The 1853-nt window shown below is 50.5% G+C and overlaps 1 protein-coding gene across 1 annotated transcript in view; it reads right to left on the bottom strand.

Moving 5' to 3' along the window:
- Nucleotides 1-1853, bottom strand: part of GARNL3 (GTPase activating Rap/RanGAP domain-like 3) — a gene marked incomplete at its 5' end in the record, with an annotated part of 34190 nt that overhangs the window by 26372 nt on the left and 5965 nt on the right. The window lies entirely within an intron of this gene.

The raw sequence follows: 1853 nt of genomic DNA, 5'->3' as shown, positions 1-1853 counted from the left end.
TAAAGATGAGGGCTCAAGAAGGCCAGAACCACCACCAAGGCCAACTCGCCTCAGGACAGCCAGCAGTAGTGACCCTGAAAAGAAAAATCGAAGGGTCATTGTTGTAGGTGACTCCCCACTGAGGGGAGCAGAAGGACCAATATGCAGACCAAACGCGCTTCATAGAGAGGTTTGCTGTCTTCCTGGTGCCCAGGTAAAGGACATTGTAGGTAAGCTTCCCACCCTTGTGAGTCCTTCAGATTATTACCTGCTTCTGGTCTTTCAAGTGGGAAGTGATGATGTACCAATGAGAGGCTCACAAAAAATCAGAAGAGATTTCAGGGCTTTAGGGCAACTGGTAAAGGGATCAGGAGCCCATGTTGTATTCTCCTCCATCCCTCTGACATCAGCAATGGACATGGGAATACATAGGAAGAGTCAACAGGTCACTTCCTGGCTCAAGGACTGGTGTCATAGACAGGGATTTGGATTTTACGTTCACAAAGTGGTATACGAGGCACCCAGAGCTGCATGCAGCCAATGGGATGCACTTGTCCCAGAGGGGGAAAAGGATTCTGGGGCAGGAGTGAGCAGGGCTCGTTGATAGGGCTTTAAGCTAGATTGGAAGGGGGAAGGGGTCAATATTTTCATGCTTGCCTGTGACAAACAGCGGGGCAGTACATCAGGCCCAGAGGAATGGAGTCCTAGTAAGGGCTCTCAACTTGTTACGCTGAGGCAAGCCAGGGACAATACAATGGGACACCCCATGAGAATCAAGGGGCATTTCCACAAGAGGGTGACACAGCTGAAGGGCCTCTATGCGAACACATGCAGCTTGGGCAATAAACAGGATGAATTAAGGCCACTGAGCTGCTGGAAAGCCAGGACATAGTGGCCGTAACTGAAACGTGGTGGGATGACTCCCATGACTGGAATGTAACGATAGATGGATACAAGCTGTTCAGGAAGGATAGGCAGGGGAAGAGGGGAGGAGGTGTTGCCCTCTACATCTGTGACCAGCTAGAATCAACGGAGCTCCATACGGGGAAGGACAATGAGCCGGTTGAGAGTGTATGGGTTAAGATTAAAGGCAAGACAGGGGAAGGTGATATTACAGCAGGGGCCTCCTACAGGCCACCTGACCAGCAGAACCAAGCTGATGAGGCCCTCCATAGGCAGATAGAAGCGGCTTCACATTCACAGGTCCTGGTCCTTGTGAGGGATTTCAACCACCCTGACATCTGCTGGAGGGACATCACAGCAAGGCATCAGCAATCCAGGATGTTCCTGGAATGCATTGATGACAACTTCCTCCTCCAAAGGGCAGAGGAACCAACAAGAAAAGACGCTATGCTATGCTGGACCTTGTTCTCACCAACAGGGAAGGGCTGGTGACCAATGTGAGGCTCAGGGATAGCCTTGGCTGCAGTGACCATGAAGTGATAGAATTCAAGATCCTCAGGGCAACCAGGAGGGTGTATTCCAAACTTATGACCCTGGACTTTGGGCATGAGACTTTGATCACTTCAGGGACCTGCTGGCCAAAGTGCTGTGGGACAAAGCTCTAGAGGGAAGGGGAGCCCAGGAGAGCTGGTCAGTATTTAAGGATCACCTTCTCCGTGTCCAACAGCAAAGTATACCGACAAAGAGGAAGGCAGGAAAGAATGCTAGGAGACCCGTCTGGATGAGCAAGGAGCTCCTGGACACGCTGTCACACAAAAGAAACTCCACAAGAAGTGGAAGATAGGATAGCTAGAGTTGGGGGCATATAAGGAAGCTGCCCGAACAGCAAGAGACCTGGTTAGAAAAGCTAAAGCTCAGTTAGAATTAAGTCTAGCCAGGGAGATCAAGGGAAACAGCAAAAGTTTCTACAG

Source organism: Apaloderma vittatum, unplaced genomic scaffold (genome assembly GCF_000703405.1).
Source record: "Apaloderma vittatum isolate BGI_N311 unplaced genomic scaffold, ASM70340v1 scaffold9347, whole genome shotgun sequence".
NCBI lineage: Eukaryota > Metazoa > Chordata > Aves > Trogoniformes > Trogonidae > Apaloderma > Apaloderma vittatum.
The sequence above is the reverse complement of the archived record's forward strand: the minus strand, read 5'-3'. Positions and strand labels throughout refer to the sequence as shown.